Consider the following 18,832-nt stretch of genomic DNA (forward strand, 5'->3'; position numbering starts at 1 on the left):
AATTTTTACATTAAAAGTACAGTATTTTACACAAAATTTATTTTAAATTATGTGAAGTTTTGCATTTATTTTGAGTTAAAATATTAACACAATATTTGTGCCTCCATTTAACATATTCATATTATGTTAAATTAACACAAAAATTTCTGTGGACTTTTTGAGACATGTGATATCTGTTAAATTTAACACAAATTTTTTAACTGTATAACATTCCTTTCTGAGAAGTTACATTATTCTAAAGGGAGAGACATAAAGTTTTTATTTTCTTTTCTCTTTAGAACAAGTTAGAAAAAATAAAATTTTGCAAATATTTTCTATTAGTAAAAAGAAAACTTATTAAAATATTTTTTTAATCCTTCTGTATCCTTTTTATGCGTATAAGAATGAAATTAGCAACTTTTATTCAATTTTATATTAGAACTTTTTAATGAATATGATAATCTAAAAATATGCGTTAGAAAGCTTGAATCCTTTAAAGACTTGTTTTAATTTTAAAATCAATAGTTTGCAAGAAAAAAATTAAAATATATTATCATGCACAGCACGGTGCTAAATGGTTGCAAATTAAAATTACAAAGTGTTGAATTTTAAACTATAAAAGTAAGCAAAACGAAATTATAGTAAATATAAAACAATGTAACAAAAATAAAATTTGAGAAAAAAGTGAAAACCTAATTTTTACCTTTCTTTTTAGAAGAGTGTATATTTATATGAAAGACTTAATTTTATTACGCAGAAAAGTCGTATCAACGCGCGATATACATTGGAATACGACGCAGTTGACATACGGCAAACACGGAGCAAACATGACAGCAATCGTGTATATATGGTTAACGTCATATTTTATTAATTTTCGAGCCCATTCCTCGTCAAGTAACATGCGCGTATCAAGCGAAAGAGACGATGATTCGAAAGTGCAATGCCATGTCGCGATAAGTCATTTCGAGTTGCATTCATCGGTCGTCATTCGTTTATTGTTATCCAAGGGAGTATGCTTATCTAGCAACAAATTGTCTTGTATTTTTAGCGAATATTTGGTAAATTAGCTGTTTTATCTCTAATGCTCCTAAAAGTCACGCTTAATCTATCAGGAAAAAAATTTTCCTGGTTTTAGTTATAGTTGTGCAATTAAATATATTTATCAGGAAAAAAAATTTTCCTACTTCGAACTCGAAGATATTTTGTATGACTAAGAAAATATATTTTCCTGTTTTTAACTTGTGCAAAAATAATGGTAATACTAAAGGAAAACTCTGTCCTCTCCTCTTCAAAGCTATAATATTGTACTGTATTGTTATAATTAAACATGTAGAAGTATTTAAATTAAATATTTAAATTAAATATAACATATATTATACATTAAATATAGTATAAATATAAATTCAATATCAATTAAACATCGAAAAAATTGTATTCTTAAGTATATCCACTTATCTTTATAATATCTTCCTCTAAATATGCGTCAAAAGATTTCTCTTAATTTAAGAGCAAAATAGATATTTTCATTAGATATTCGTAACGTGGAAGAATATATACTTAATAGGATGATTTTTTTTCTATCAGTGTATTATTTGAAATTTTTAATTGTGATAACAAAAAACACAGTCTTACAAATAGACATTTGTTATTTATTACATATATATTTAAATATTGCATATATAATTAAATATTTTTTATGTATTAACATAGTTAAATACACATTTTTGGTTATATTATTACTTTTAATATTAATTAATAAAGTTATAAATTTATTATAAATTTAAATTAATTTAAATAGTTTTATTTTATTAATTTATTTTAAGTTTATTATATTAATTAATTAATTTATAATTTGTCATATTTTTTTTATTAATTTATTATATTTATTTATTGCGGAAGTTGCAAAAAAGAAAATTAAAGAATATATTCTTAATTTAAAAAGATATATATTCAAAAATGCATCACATAAAAGGGAAAATATTCTTATTAAGAATATTAAGAGGACTTATAAATATACATTTTAAGAAAATCATTTTTTTTGGTGAATAATTAAATAAAAATTAAAAATAAATTAAATTTAACAAAACATGTATTTGACTTAAATAATAAAATCTTCTTAAAAGTTTTATTTTATCGGCAATATATCTTTATAATATCATCATATCTTTTTATTGTCTTTATTTGAAACAAAAATACACAGAGAATTTTTTCTTAGAATTTATTCTGATATTTATGGTAATCGTGGGACAATAATTTGTGGTATTGAAAGAATTTTGTAAGAGTTTCTCTGATTAATATTTACCACAATAAAACACATTAATATTTGCCATAATAAGATATAAAATAAGTTTGATCAATTAATATATATATTTTAGTAAAAATATAATATAATATGTATAAAATATTTATTAAATATAATATATATATTTTAGTTTTTTATTTATATACCATATATATTTTATTATTAAAATTTTACTATATATAATAAAATTTTAATAATGTTAAAATCTATTATAAAAACTTATGATTCTTTAAGTGTTTTAAATATAATAGACATTCGTAAATGAGCGTCGTTTATGTAATCAACAAAGGTATTAGTGGAGCTAAGTTTCATAAAGTTTCGCGAGGAACTTGATCGCGAATACGAGATGCGCACGCTATAACTCGTGATTAGACGGTTAATTACGCTCGAAGGACGCGTATTATGCTTTGCCGTGCGACGATGCGACATACGACGGCGGTTAAGAAGGAGAGAAGGTGATAATAGCTTGCGAGACAAGGCGAATTCCCTTGAAATTTCCAGCGAATTAATTACGTTTCGGCCATTGTCGCGCCGGAGAAATAGATTACACGCTGATGACTGGTGACTCTCTACTAATACAGGTGCATCCTGAAATTTACCTGCGGAACGGCAGACGCTCCGGTAATCGCGTTAACGATTCCCAGGGACATTAATTGTCCTCGGGAGAACAATCGGGACTAGGGGGACCAGGCAGCTGACCAGCCCCGGTTTGACAGCTTTGAAAAAAGAGGCACGAATAACCGCGCAAATTCGAGAGCTCGTTCTATGATCCGTTTAATTGCGAATTCGTGGAACGGAAATGTATCATATACCGCAATGAGGTAGATTTACGCGGGACCGAATGTTTCTTGTGTCGAGTCATTGATACAACTCCCGCGTTAAACGTGAATAATGATGATAAATGAAGGAAATCAAATAAAAGGAATTTTTAGTGGATAAATATTTGATTTAAAATCGACATTTTTTTTAAATAACAAATTTCATAAAATTGTGAAAATCGATGGAGAGATACTTTGCAAGAGAGAAAGAGAAAGAGACATTTTGTGGTATATTAATATAGCATGTCTCATTTTAAATAATGCATTTTTCGAACAGGCTTCTATCGAAAAATATTATATCTTATTGTAATGTACTAATTTTTCGATTATCTTACTTTAATAATTTTTTTCCATAGATTTGCAATTTGTAATATGCAACTGCATACTTAAAAAAATGTTTTTTACATCAATTGATTTATCTCAATATTCTATACATAGAATGTAAGATTATTGAAAAATGTATATGTGAGTATATATTTCGAGATATTTCATATTTTTTGTCAAAATGTGTCGGAATGAAGCATAAAATATCTCGTTCCATTCATTTTACAACTATTCCACTTCAACAATTTTTTACGCCAAATATTACGAGGAATCGATTTATGTAAAAATATTATGGTAGTTTCATTTAAAATAATAATAATAATTTCGAAATCTCAAGAGCCCCCTCATTTAAAATAAGACTATTTTTATGACAAGATGTCCTACAACTTTTGTATAAAATATTTTTCGACGAAAGTCTTGATTTTCAATTACCAATAATGCATTATTTCAAATAAGATATCTTTTTAAAAATTAATATAAATATATGATATAAATCAATATAGAAAAGTGATATATTACTCACTATCAAATTGTTAAAACCAGTACACTGTAAAAAAAATTTGTTAATTTGACTAAACCCCTTTCAACTAAATATTATTTTGTTGATTATAAAAATATTTAAATTAAATGTGACATATTAAAACTAACAAAACAATTAACAAAATAGTGATTTAGTTGAAAGGTTTAGTCAAGTTAACAATTTTTTTACAGTGTAGGATTTTGCAGAGCAAAATTTTCTCGCGTGTAAAATTATTCCGCTAATAATTGTAACAATCTAAGGTGAACAACATGTTTTTTTCCAGATGCTGTCTTCAGCATCGACGAATCAAAATTGTAATCAAGCGTCGCGAGAAATATAAACATGCGGAAATCCCGCACATGTTTTATTGTACTTTATATGAGTAACCAAACATCCAAAGTTCTTTTTTTCTTGCTTGCTTGCCGGGAATATTTTTTTTCACGTGTCGGCGGCGATCGACGACAAAAATACGGGACAGGGATAAAGCGTACAACATGCGAACATGGGCAGATGCGATTCGCGATGTTTATGATGCGCGCGTATCACTGACAAGCGTATACACAGGGTGTAATTCGAAAAACATATGGAGCACACCATCAAATTTTCCGGCCAATTTGGAGACGATTTTTCCTCAGTGAAAATGTCGAGACACCAATAATTTTCAAATTATAAATGATTGAAAAAGAAGGACTTCTCGCAAACTTTTCCGGGAAAAAGTTTTTTGTATAACAATATAAAATATAACATTATTATTATTATTATTTTATTATTATTATTTTATTATTATTATTATTATTATTATTATTATTATTATTATGTTTTTTATATAATACGCTCTTTCAATCCGAAAATAATTGTTACCAGTTACATTTAAATTAATGAAAAATTCGAAGCGCGCGACGAGAAATATATTCCAGCATTTGAGCTTTTATTTGAAGAAATAATGATCCAATAATAAATATTGCAATAAAATAATTTGTGTCTGTAACTTGTCTGTAGCTTGGATTCCTTCTTGAAATATATAAATTGCGCGAAATATTTGCTTTGATAAATAATGCGCTTGCAAATCGTCAATTACTATTAATTAATTTTTATGTTTTACGGAAATATACCGAACGGGAATTTTCAGAGTTGGTATTTTGCGTGATGTATACATTTAAATATAAACTGTGTCTAAAAAAATTGTTTTAGAAGTTGTGTAATTCTTTAAATTAAATATTCGTCCAAGAAAAAAATTAATTGTGTGAAATTATTGATCTTTAAAATATGAAAATATTTTTTTATTTTATTATACATAATGCAATAAAATATTTCAGGCATCGCTTTATATAATTAATTTGGATATTTCTATTCTTACAGATCAACATTATTGAATTTCGTTGGGCATCGTTCCGGTGAGTGTTAAATTATTTTAATTTTTTATCTTTTTTCAATGTAATGGATTATTGATGCAGAAAAAATTAAATCTACAATAATGCAACATATGTTTTCTGCATTATTTATTCTTAATGTTTAAAAACGTATTTCATTTTAAGAAAAAAGTACTAACCAAGATAGTTTTTGAAAAAAATTAATTTAATAAGAGTATTTGAAATTTATTATTTCGAGAACTAGTTTTTGAGATGTAGAAGTTTAGAGTTGGCTGCATTTACAGTCATATTTATTCATGAGTCGGATGTACAGTAGTATTAGTGATTGCACATTTTGAAACTTCTGTTAACCTGGCATCTTTACTACGAGAAAGGTAAAACTCAAATATATGACATAATTAAATTTTAAAATATTGCAAATTTGTTACTCTCTCTCTCTCTTTTTTAATAATCGCAAATATTGTTCGTAAAATAAGTTTCAACAATATTCAAAAATGTTTTAATATTCGGATAACTACAAGAAACTATGTTACTGATATTAATTTCCCTCCTTTGATTTTGATATTAAAATATTTCTCTTTAAATATTTGTTTTCAAGATATATATATATATATACCGAATTTATATTCCCTTTTATTTAACTTCAAGAACATTAAAAAAATAAGAGACTTGCCGTATAATAATAAAATATGAATTCAAGAAATAGATTGCATTTTTAATTATTTTCAAAGAAAATTTGTTCAACTAAATTATTTTTAAAATATATCATTCTTATTATTCCCAATCAAAAACTTATTTTGTGATCATGAAATTTGGTGATTTGTATATTAATATATTTTTAAATTATATTTTTGAATTAATATATTTTATATTAATATATTTTTAAATTATATTTTTGAATTAATATATTTTATATTAATATATTTTTAAATTAATATTAGAAATGTACAGAAATGCTAGCAAGATCGTAGATTAAAGCGAACTTTTGCGAAATCTTAATTTTGAGCTGGAAAGAGAGAAAATCGTCTATTAGAGTGAATTGTTCTTACAACTTTTGTTGCTCTCATTTATCGTACTAAATTGTGGAATAAACGCGCTTTAGAAATTCCTTTTAACCTTAAGCGCGAGAATGTAATTGCAATCATTATCACAATAGTTTATAGTAAATTAAACTCCAAGCGAATTAAATTCCCGTTGAAAGAGTGATTATAAGTTTTCGGTTCCCGAATAAGTTACGTTTCCCATGCACTATTAACGAACGAATTTAAATTTTCAACGTGCTTTACATATATTACCACAAAGAGAGAGGAAGAGCTCGGCGCGGCGGTTTGTGCCTAAAATTGTGCACACGTCGAACGTTAGATTCCAAATTCAACAGAACACGCCCCATAATTGCGAATTATAATTACGCGGATCACTTCGGGCGCAATCGCGCCCTTTTGTGCAGGGCTTGGGAAAAGCACGAGTGGAGGATGTAATTATTTGCTGTTGCGCCGATGTATTTGCTAATTATACGCGCATTGCGCTCTTATCATTCGTCACGTGATTAAATTACACTAGTTTAGAAAAAAAATGTTTTTCATTATTTAATATTATTTAAAAAATATTTTTTTCATTATTTATCTCAAATTAGACAAAGCGTTTCGTATGGATTTTTGATGGCTGAAAACGATGATGTAAGTCAATTTTTGACTAGCAAGTTTTCGAAATAATTGAGATTTAATATGTAAAAAATTGCTTTTCTGCGATATTTCAGGTTTTTCTATAAAAAATATTAATATTATTTCTAAAATTCTAATCAGGTGTCATAAATATATTAAAATGCATTTTTTCTACTTTTTTACTTCGACAAAAAGTAAGGTGTCGAAATAAAAAAAAATGCATTTTATAGGAAACGAACAATATATTGCCTGTATGAAGTTAGCCCCCCATTTTTCGAATTTTAAAATTTTAAAGGTTGTTCCAGGTTGTTCTAGACTTGTTCTAAATTGTTCCAAAAGATCAAATTTAAAAAATAAAAATTTTCGCGAAAAATGGAAAAAAAACGATTTTTTGACCTGGCCCCCCATTTTTCGAAAATCGAACTTTTAAAGGTTGTTCCAGATTGTTCTAGTTGTTCTAAACATTGTTCCAGAGTGATAATTCCCTAAACAAAATATTTCACGAGATACAATAAAAAAATAGTTTCGTGCGCTAAAACAGTATTTTTACGTTTTCGGCTATAGTTATTATCTCTTAAACACCAAACTGTATATTTTAGCTAAAAACGAACAGAACAACCTGGAACAACTCTCAATTTTGCTAGAACATAATTTTAAAGAGTACTTTACTCTTGGAAATAAACATTTTTGTTGTTTTTTTGTGTTTTTCGACCGATAACGACGTGACAGCGATCCCAAACTATAGAACAATTACGTACTGGCATAGAACAACTTGGAACAACTCTCAGTTTTGCTAGAACATTATTTTAAAGGGTACTTTACTCTTGGAAATAAACACATTTTTTTTGTTTTTTCATCTTTTTTGCCCGCTAAAGTCGCGATAGCGGTCCCAAACTATAGAACAATTACGTACTGGCATAGAATAACTTGGAACAACTCTCAGTTTTGCTGGAACATTATTTTAAAGAGTACTTTACTCTTGGAAATAAACACATTTTTTTTGTTTTTTCATCTTTTTTGCTCGCTAAAGTCGCGATAGCGGTCCCAAACTATAGAACAATTACGTACTGGCATAGAACAACTTGGAACAACTCTCAATTTTGCTAGAACATAATTTTAAAGAGTACTTTACTCTTGGAAATAAACACATTTTTCTTGTTTTTTTGTGTTTTTCGACCGATAACGTCGCGACAGCGGTCCCAAACTATAGAACAATTACGTACTGGCATAGAACAACTTGGAACAACTCTCAGTTTTGCTGGAACATTATTTTAAAGAGTACTTTACTCTTGGAAATAAACACATTTTTTTTGTTTTTTCATCTTTTTTGCCCGCTAAAGTCGCGATAGCGGTCCCAAACTATAGAACAATTACGTACTGGCATAGAACAACTTGGAACAACTCTCAATTTTGCTAGAACATAATTTTAAAGAGTACTTTACTCTTGGAAATAAACACATTTTTCTTGTTTTTTTGTGTTTTTCGACCGATAACGTCGCGACAGCGGTCCCAAACTATAGAACAATTACGTACTGGCATAGAACAACTTGGAACAACTCTCAGTTTTGCTGGAACATTATTTTAAAGAGTACTTTACTCTTGGAAATAAATACATTTTTTTTTGTTTTTTCATCTTTTTTGCCCGCTAAAGTCGCGATAGCGGTCCCAAACTATAGAACAATTACGTACTGGCATAGAACAACTTGGAACAACTCTCAGTTTTGCTGGAACATTATTTTAAAGAGTACTTTACTCTTGGAAATAAACACATTTTTCTTGTTTTTTTGTGTTTTTCGACCGATAACGTCGCGACAGCGGTCCCAAACTATAGAACAATTACGTACTGGCATAGAACAACTTGGAACAACTCTCAGTTTTGCTGGAACATTATTTTAAAGAGTACTTTACTCTTGGAAATAAACACATTTTTTTTGTTTTTTCATCTTTTTTGCCCGCTAAAGTCGCGATAGCGGTCCCAAACTATAGAACAATTACGTACTGGCATAGAACAACTTGGAACAACTCTCAGTTTTGCTGGAACATTATTTTAAAGAGTACTTTACTCTTGGAAATAAACACATTTTTCTTGTTTTTTTGTGTTTTTCGACCGATAACGACGTGACAGCGGTCCCAAACTATAGAACAATTACGTACTGGCATAGAACAACTTGGAACAACTCTCAGTTTTGCTGGAACATTATTTTAAAGAGTACTTTACTCTTGGAAATAAACACATTTTTTTTGTTTTTTCATCTTTTTTGCCCGCTAAAGTCGCGATAGCGGTCCCAAACTATAGAACAATTACGTACTGGCATAGAACAACTTGGAACAACTCTCAATTTTGCTAGAACATAATTTTAAAGAGTACTTTACTCTTGGAAATAAACACATTTTTCTTGTTTTTTTGTGTTTTTCGACCGATAATGTCGCGACAGCGGTCCCAAACTATAGAACAATTACGTACTGGCATAGAACAACTTGGAACAACTCTCAGTTTTGCTGGAACATTATTTTAAAGAGTACTTTACTCTTGGAAATAAACACATTTTTTTTGTTTTTTCATCTTTTTTGCCCGCTAAAGTCGCGATAGCGGTCCCAAACTATAGAACAATTACGTACTGGCATAGAACAACTTGGAACAACTCTCAGTTTTGCTGGAACATTATTTTAAAGAGTACTTTACTCTTGGAAATAAACATGTTCTAGTAAAATTGAGAGTTGTTCCAAGTTGTTCTATGCCAGTACGTAATTGTTCTATAGTTTGGGACCGCTATCGCGACTTTAGCGGGCAAAAAAGATGAAAAAACAAAAAAAATGTGTTTATTTCCAAGAGTAAAGTACCCTTTAAAATAATGTTCTAGCAAAACTGAGAGTTGTTCCAAGTTGTTCTATGCCAGTACGTAATTGTTCTATAGTTTGGGATCGCTGTCACGTCGTTATCGGTCGAAAAACACAAAAAAACAAGAAAAATGTGTTTATTTCCAAGAGTAAAGTACTCTTTAAAATTATGTTCTAGCAAAATTGAGAGTTGTTCCAGGTTGTTCTGTTCGTTTTTAGCTAAAATATACAGTTTGGTGTTTAAGAGATAATAACTATAGCCGAAAACGTAAAAATACTGTTTTAGCGCACGAAACTATTTTTTTATTATATCTCGTGAAATATTTTGTTTAGGGAATTATCACTCTGGAACAATGTTTAGAACAACTAGCACAATCTGGAACAACCTTTAAAAGTTCGATTTTCGAAAAATGGGGGGCCAGGTCAAAAAATCGTTTTTTTTCCATTTTTCGCGAAAATTTTTATTTTTTAAATTTGATCTTTTGGAACAATTTAGAACAAGTCTAGAACAACCTGGAACAACCTTTAAAATTTTAAAATTCGAAAAATGGGGGGCTAACTTCATACAGGCCAATATTTTAACATCGGATCTGAGAATTTCCAGACAACGTTAATCTTTTTTACAAAAAAAATCTTAAATTCGGAAACTTGACGTGTTGGTGAAAATTAATTCGCGACATCGTTTTCAGCATCGAAAAATATATAAGAAATATATCTTGTGTCTGGTTCAAAATTATTTTTGACTGTAAGTTAGTGTTATTTTTGATACAACGTGACTTGTTATTTCGATTTTGTTACAACTTCTCGCTCCATCATCGTTTAACGTTTCGCGAGCGATAATATTTTATCCCGTCGTTATTTTGCATAATGTCGCAAGTTCTTCCCACTAACTCTTGGCCGCGCCGAGCGTCTCTAATTAGGTTTAATGCTACTTGAATGTCCTCTCGCTGCTCGCGTAGAGACGTTAAGAGATCGACGATAGTTTTAATACTTACTTGCAGTTACCTTTTAACCGGAAGACCGTCGTGTAAAATGAAATGAGTTAAATGAAGGATCTCCTTCTCCTCTTGCGATATTCCTTTGTCGTTAAATCAATTCGTTGCGCCTTCAATTAGTTGTACGTTTTACTTTGGGAAACAACTTCGTAATTTCTCTCTCTTTCTATCACGAAATGTCGTTTGATGAAAGATACTCCAGTAAAAATAAAAAAGGCAAATCTTCATAAAAATTAGGATCAAGCTGAATTTTTGTGGAGACCTTTGTTCTAATGAAATCCTGAAAAGTACCCTTAATTTCATCTATGAGGGGTAAATTTTAGTTTTTTACCATTATCTCAAAAACTATCAATTTTTCGCGAACAATAGTTATTACCAAAATTGTAGCTCATAAAATTCTTTACAAAAAAGATCATTATATTTTTTTTCGTGGAATTAATCGTTTCGAATATAGAGCGAATTAAGTCTGAAAGAAAATGTGCACATTTACTATAATATTATATGTGTCTTGCAACTTTACCGCACGTTTTACTGAAAAACGATTAGTTGCACGAAAAAAATATAATGACCTTTTTTGTAGAAAATTTTATAAGCTACAATTGTGATGATAACTATTTTTCTCGAAAAATTTATAGTTTTCGATATAATGGCAAGAAACTAAAATTTACCCCCATAAAAAAACACCTTGGATGAAATTAAGGGTACTTTTCAGGATTTCATTAGAACATCGAAATAAAGGTCTTTACAAAAAATTTCAGCTTGGTTCTATTTTTTACGAAGTTAAAGTCTAATTTTACTATACTATATCGCGAAATGACGTTTGATGAAAGAAACGACGCCGCTTTCCGTGTTTGCGCGACACAAAAATGTATTCCCCGGATTTACGTTTTTCCATATATACACATATACGGAATCAGCATTTAGAGTAAAGTGCTGCTGCCGGTTGCGAGTGACATGCGTTATCGCATCGAATGCGTTAATGGCATTTCGCACGTGTGCGTGTAAATGACGCGCGGATGTGCGAGACGTGCAGTCGCCGGATTCGCTGCAACGTCATATACTGCCATCGTAACATTATTAATTCACCGTATCCCGATCTTTTGTTACCGCTTTGTTCGTTTGACGTAAAGCTTGTCGGTGCTCGGTGAGAAACAGCGATTCGAATTGCACGTTTATATGAATTTATACGCGCGTACGCGCATACATTCGAATAAAAATGGATATTATAAGTAAATAATGCGCACATAAATCTTTTATTTTGTGCAGTGAAACGACTGGAAAATTATTTTCATTGGGGGAAAAAATTTATATCTCCCAGTAACTGAAAAAAAACATATAGGTATTTACAGGGTGTTTCTAAATAAATATGAAGAACTTTAGGAAATAATTCTTTGTCGAAAATTAAGAGAGGAGTTCTTCATATAAACATTTGCTCTTATATCCCTTTTTAAGAAGTTACACTTTTCCAAAGGGAAGGTTATTAAATTAAGTTTTTAATTTTTTTCTCAAATTTTTTACAAGTAAGAAAAATGAAATTTGGTGAATATTCTCTACTAATGAAAAGGACACTTATTAATATTTTTTTTTAATCTTTCCGTACCGTTATAAGAGAATGAAACTAATAATCTTTATTTATTCAATTTTTTATTAGAACTTTTTAACTGAATGTGATCATCTAACAAACAATGCGTTAAAAAGCTCGATTTTTTTGGAAACTTATTTTATTTAAAACATTTTTTTTAATTGATAGTTAAAAAAATATAAACACCTAATTTTTAAAATTTCCGATAAATAATCATCTTCCAAAATTTTTCGCTTATGTAGAAACACCATCTAAAATTAAAAAAAAATACATTTTTCCTCATTCTACAAAATAACAATTTATTTATACGATTTGACATTTTAAGTTTTAAAATCCAACTTTAAAACCAAGATAAATTTTTTCATTTTTTGATTAACATAATTTGAAAAATCATATATTTTACTTTTAAAAACTTACACTTTTATTAAAAAATTTAAAAAAATGAAATACACAATACATAATATGTGATATTATCAAAGGACGTTTATTTCAAAATAAATTTTTGGATTCCAACTTTGATATATTACGTAGTAACTCCAATAACTCAGGAGCTTCGAAAGGTTAACATAGTTTCACGTCGATTTATTTTTATCGCTGTAGGCGTATAATTAAAGTCCTCTCAGGTCGGAATTACAAATCGATGGTTGTTGAAGGAGACGATTACGTTGCTATGCGGAATCGGAAATATTCAATATTTGCCATTGCAGATGAGATCGTGAAAACCCTTTCTATTTTCGATTTATATTCACAGGAAGCGAAATAATGTCTAGTTATGACTCTTACTTAAATGTTCCCCTTAATAGCCAGTCAAAGGTCAAGACCTGTACATACGTCAGAAACTCGTCCTTTAATCGTCGACGGATCACGCGACTCACGAATGCCGTAATATACACACGCGATTTCGTGATCTTTCCGTAAACACTTCGATACGGGAAAGCCCTTCCGCCTTTTCGAAATAATTTAAAATCATTTCGACCAGCAGCTCTCGAATTAAAAAAGATTAAAAAAGAACAGAACGGAAATCACAGACTTCTCAAGGACGTTTAGGGGATCACCTTAATTTACTCGGAAAATGCATCATTGTGAAAACGCACGTCAATTCAGAAGCATCGCGAAAGCGCTGATGAAAAGCCGGGAACGTCGCTTGATCAAAAGTCAAATAATCGCGCGTAATTAATTAGACACACTGCATAATTCGCGTCTTGTCGCCGGGATCCTTTTGTGACTTGAGATTTATATGCCTCTGAATTAACAGGAGGAATCGGGAATGCAGCCAAGATTCTGACGCACGCGGGTCTGTTAGCTATACATATATATATATATATATATATATATATGCGATGGAATATTCTCCGTGAAAGGCAGCGCACTCGACAGAATCCGATGAAGAGAGAGGGAGAGAGGCATCAAAAGGGTCGATTCTTTCAAGCCAATAAATCCTCGTCGCGGATGAAAGCGTCTTTCTCTCATCCGCCGGAGCTCGCCTGCATGCATGAGATCTTTCTCTCGCGAGACACGTACAAAGCGAAATGAGACGCGAGGAAGAAAAATGGTGAGGCGCGCGTCGATGCGAGATTCGTGACCGTTCTTTCTTTCTGTTAATACGAACGCTAATGTAACGTGCCTCCCTCAATGGGAGGCCACTTCTGATATATTCGCGAAAAATGCATTTTTGGAAAATTAAAAAGGAAATTAGAGACACATAGAGTTTTACATCCTGATAGAGGTTGCTTTTGCTCCGGACACTGATCAGGGTGTCTAGCGGTCAGGGAAATCTGGAGAACTGGGGATTGTCAGGGAATTTGATAAATCTGGAATTGTCAGGGAAAAGTCAGGAAATTTTACTATATATCTGGATTTTTTCACATTATTCTACACGGAGAGAATTTTCTCTTAGAATTTACCTTGAAAATCATGGTAATCTAACAAGACAATATGGCATTGAAGGAATTTTATAAGAGTTTCTCTGATTAATATTTATACCACAATAAAAAATTTAATATGTATATAGTAAAATTTACTATGTACATAGTAAAATTAATCGAACATATTAATTAATTTAAATTGTATAATTGATTTAAATTTTTGTTTTTTTAACTTCATTGTTGACAAAAAATATCTCAAGGTTTTCATGATTTAACACGTAATTGATTTATCATATATAGATATATGCAAATTATATATTTGGAAAAAATAATATTAAAAAGTCAGGAAAAAGATTAATTTCTTGAAAAATCTGAAAAAGTCAGGGAATTTTTTCATTGAGTTTGCTGGACCTGTTTATGTATCACAAAATTTCTACTCGCGCAAATAGCGTGAAATCTATTTTTACAAAAAATGAAAAATAAAAATAAAATGCACATGTCGTTATATTTTGTCGTAGCGAAAGTTGCGTTTGTGTTGTTTTAAATATTTATTTATACAAAATTTCTGTTCCGCGCGAGCTCCAGATAAACGTGTTCGTGAAGTGTGTTTTAAAAAATTGCTGGAGTTAAATAGAAAAGAGAATTAAAAAAAAAAAAAAAACAGAAAAGTGTGTCGAAGAGATAATATTCGGAATATTAAATTTTGAGGAAAAAATTGGATCAGATAATTTTTTTCTTTCTAGACGCGATACATCGAGATTCGTTAACGCATATCAACGCGATTGAGCGAGGATAAGCTGATTTTCGCTATCGCGTCTATATTTTGTCCACAAAGTTACGTTTAATTGCGTTAGAACGATACAAATAGTACCGTAGTATAGAAATTCGAACGCGCCGCCATTTCACGCTTGCACAAAGACCGGATTTGCAATCTAATTCTAATACAAAGCGCGTTATATCAAAATTCAGATTGCGGGCGATTGTATCCTGTCGCGTTATATCGTATACATACATCCTTTATTGTTCTGACTCTGCGTTGCCGATGACAAACCCCACATCTATAAATTTGCACGAAAAATTGCGTCTTTCAACATTATTGTTTGTTAGATGAACTCTTTAAAGGAAATCTTTTCATTATAAGGAGATAAAAAGCTGTATTTAATTGCACACTTATTGTTAATCGCGAAATGGATCAAAGGTAAAAATTTTTCATAAAGTTTCTTTAATATTCTACAAGAAGAAGCGAAAGAAGATGATATATCTAAAAATATATAATATGTATATTAATATGTAATACATATAATATGTATATTAATATAAAAAATAATATAAAAAATATAATTAATCAAAATAATATATATTATCAAAAAAACAATAATACATTTTTATAATTGTTTGAAACTTTTGATCAACTTTGAGAGTTTTTGTATGAAAAATAGAGGATACTTTTATTTCGTTTATGTTTACCTCCGTCGTATGTAAAAATTTATTTCAGCAAGACAAATTTTAGCGCATTAAATACCGATTTTGACAAGACAGTTATATTCGCGGAATTTTAAGAACGCGGGCGCGGACTATTTGATTAAAAATGTTGCAAATGATTCCGGGCGGCCTTGCGTTCCCGGGAGACTTATATACCCGAAGAAAGTTGCACTTGGTTGCACGCATTCCACGACTTGCTCTATATACAATTTTAATTATGTACATGGTTGTTTGTTGCGCGCGCGCGCAGTGTTTTTCATTGTAAACCTTATTAGAGCGAAAGCGGAAAAACGTGATTACCTTGCGCGAGTCACTTTGTATGAGATAAACATCTTTTCTAACGAGATTTTATGCATATTATAAACATCCTTTTTTGTTTAGCGCAAAATATTAAAACTACGAGAATAATAAAGTCTACAGGATAATTACATATGCGCACAACATGGAGATTTCAGATTCTCTCTGTCTCGGTGTTTACGGATTTAAAGCAAGTTTCTTTCTTGACGGAAAGAAAAAAAATCATCTTAATTTTCTCATTTTTCCAACTGCGCATCGTATGGATTTCAATGTCTCTTTTTCTTGCGAGATGAATAATATTCCTATTAAAGTTTTATCAAAAATTGCACGCAAACTGCATCTTGCTCGGACGACCTAAAAAGAACATTCTTCCTGGTTTCTCGAGTGTTTTCTCCGGTTCGTCATCACGCTCGTTGGAGGATGAAAAATCGGGAGCCTGCTTCCGTCGTATACAATCAGCGAGAAGGTACAGCGAGATAGCAGCTTGGAAGTAGAGAACGATGTTATCAGCGTGATGAAGAGACTAAGCGCAGCTTAAGAATAATTGAAAGTTATGATTGCCTTTTCGCGCGTCTCTCTCGCTTGCGACTCCCGCGTGTATCAGCTGATGATCGCTCCTTCCGCGAATCTGCATCTGCGTCTCGTCAAGCCGATGATATTACAACCGTCTCTCCTCGGAGGCTCATCGCGAGTTTCTCCTTATTTCTCCGAGACGCAGTTGGACAGTCGCACAGTCTTACAAGGGATAATAAACTGTACTTATCTGCAGTGCTGTCTAGTAACAAGCGGAAGACAGAAAGGGGAGAAAAAGAAAAGAGCAAGTTAGGAAAAAGGAGAAGAAGAAAGAGAGAAAAAAGAAAACACAGAAGGGAGGAAGAAGGAGACGCAGGTAGATGGGACCGAAGAGAGAGGAAGAGAGAGAGAGAGAGAGAGGAGAGACAGGAGGTGGGGGAAAGAGAGCGAATAGAGGAAAGAAGGATATGAGAGGAGAGACAAGGATAGAATATAAATATAAGGGGAGAACAGATAAAGAGATGTAAGAGAAAAGTATATAGAATAACATATAGGTAATAAATATTTCATTATATAGTAATATTAATATATTTGTATATTATAATTATATATATATATATACATATATATAATATATAAATATATTATATATATGATATATATGATATGATATAATATATTTATATATATTTAATATATTTTAAATCAAAATGTGTAAAAAACGGCTCCTTGAAATTTAAAACAAATATTTATTGTTATGGGCTAAAGGAGCTTCTTTAGCCCAACAATAAATATTTGTTTTAATATATTTTTTGTGCATACATATTTTCTTCGCTATAATTTCACGCAGAGTTATTCCGAGATGAAGAAGGACGTATTATTCTCAGATTATTAATTTCTCTTTTACTTTAATAAGAAAAAAAAAAACTTGAACAACTTTATTCTCGAGAAAAAGGATCTCGCATTCCGAGACGTAAATAAGAAACTAATTGTATACATTTTGGTTACACTTTCTAACGCTGTACTTGTACACGTATTTCGACAAGTTTGTTTTTAGCGAGGTAGGTACGCTTTCTTCTCGTAAAAGGCAACGGATTAATCCACCGCGTAATTTCACCACCGATTATTCTATTATCCAAACAGAAATTTCCTGACTTACTACTTGAAATGCTCGATGCGCTGAACAAAGAGCGATTCTTTATACAGCCTTATGCCGTGGCAGATCGACGCCGCGTAATTTCGCGTATATATTCGTCGCACGTATAGAGGCAAACAAAAGTGGCTGGTCGAGCTATAACAAAGTCGTTAACTCGCGAGAGAAAGAAGGATACGCCACCTGTTAATCATGATGTCAATGCACGATAATCCGCATCCGGATTAACAGACACACGTGCAGCATATTCTTTTTCCCCTGCATAATTCCTGAAAATATGCAATGTCGTTCGTGCGTTATCTATGCTCGAAAAAAAAAATTAAAAAGAAGGACTCGTCCATGCGTGACGCAAATAAAGACCCAATGCTTAAACATACAACGCTATTTATATATGTATACGCTCGGCGTCATCGGTGACACACCGAGTTATTAACTACGAGATTATATATGCGTGCCGATAATAATAGTTTCGTGTGACACTCGGTACCGTCGCCCTCATGATTTTCAAATTAGTCGCTAACGACGTCGGCATGATATACGATATCATTACGCGATCAGATACATTCGGGAGTTCATTGTCCTTCAAATGCATTCTGTGTGTGCGTGCGTCTCGAGTTTAGTCAACTTTCTACACCGCGTCATATGCGCTATGTGACTTGATGCGAATTACATTTCAGCAGAAAATATGCTTTTCCGCAAATTCAAGAAAGAGAGTCGTTTTCTATGATTTTTTAAATATTTAAATACTTTTGATTTTTTTAAATATTTTTTTCATTATTATTTTCTAAACTTTAAAATATTCTGGTTATGGTCATATGACAATTTTTTTAGACATTTAATCAGATTTTCGTAATTAAATATTCTATTTGCTACGGGAAGTTTAATTAAATTATTGAAGATTACGTATATAATTTATCAAACATTTTTTAATTGTTGATTTAAAGTCGAGAATTTTTCAGGTTGTGGAATACAAATATAATATCAAAATAAATTTAAAATGGTACAATCAATATGGTAGCTATTAAAAATACTTTTTAGATACAAAAAATTATATTTAGAATGCCATTTATGTGGTTATACAATAAATAAATGAATATAAAAAATACACTATTTGATTATAAAAATTTAATTAA

At 30.7% G+C, this 18,832-nt stretch overlaps 1 protein-coding gene across 1 annotated transcript in view; it reads left to right on the forward strand.

Moving 5' to 3' along the window:
- LOC114931231 (uncharacterized) overlaps positions 1 to 18,832 on the forward strand; it is a 301,644-nt gene that overhangs the window by 121,284 nt on the left and 161,528 nt on the right. Inside the window, exon 6 of the mRNA XM_085486431.1 lies at positions 5,303 to 5,337. The gene's annotated coding sequence lies outside the window, so the exon portion shown is untranslated. The remainder of the gene's footprint in view (positions 1 to 5,302; positions 5,338 to 18,832) is intronic.

Source organism: Nylanderia fulva, unplaced genomic scaffold (genome assembly GCF_048542155.1).
Source record: "Nylanderia fulva isolate GAGA-0341 unplaced genomic scaffold, ASM4854215v1 Scaffold43, whole genome shotgun sequence".
In the NCBI taxonomy this organism is placed as follows: domain Eukaryota; kingdom Metazoa; phylum Arthropoda; class Insecta; order Hymenoptera; family Formicidae; genus Nylanderia; species Nylanderia fulva.